The sequence below is a fragment of the Triticum dicoccoides genome, chromosome 1B (assembly GCF_002162155.2).
Source record: "Triticum dicoccoides isolate Atlit2015 ecotype Zavitan chromosome 1B, WEW_v2.0, whole genome shotgun sequence".
Taxonomy (NCBI): domain Eukaryota; kingdom Viridiplantae; phylum Streptophyta; class Magnoliopsida; order Poales; family Poaceae; genus Triticum; species Triticum dicoccoides.
In genome coordinates this window covers 695,295,261-695,295,829 of record NC_041381.1, presented here as the reverse complement: position 1 = coordinate 695,295,829, position 569 = coordinate 695,295,261, and positions in this window count along the sequence as shown.

Here is a 569-nt window from a genome sequence, read left to right as displayed (position 1 = left end):
TGGCCCTTTTTCTACTAGTGACTGTTGGGCCTGGAACTATGAACGGTCAGGTAGCTTCTCGGTGAAGTCGGGAAGCAGCTACCTCTAAGGATGATTGCAATAGAAGACTGTTGGGCCTGGAACTATGAACGGTCAGGTAACTTCTCGGTGAAGTCGGCCAACAGCTACTTGTGGATACGAAGTGTTGGAGGGAAGATTGGTTAGAGAACCGGTCAAGTCACTCAGATACTAGAGGTTCTCAGAATCAATGGATCAAGTTGTGGAGGGCCAACATTCCTGCTGAGATGAGAAGTTTTGTCTGGCGTTTAGCAAACAATTCTATCCAACCTGGAGGGCTAACAGTTGGAGAGCTCGGGGATCCACGGCAAAGGTGATGGCTACGGCTCGCCCAAGTTGCGTGCTTGTCAGCAAGCTTCGGGTGCGGTCACCCAACTCGATTCCGAGCACTCCTGGTCAGGCAATTTGGTCAGGGTGTGTGGTCGGTCATGACGAACATGAGGGTCACAACAACAAAGCCAAAATGATGCTTACCTTGCCGGAATCAATGGTGTGATGACTTTGCAACTCGG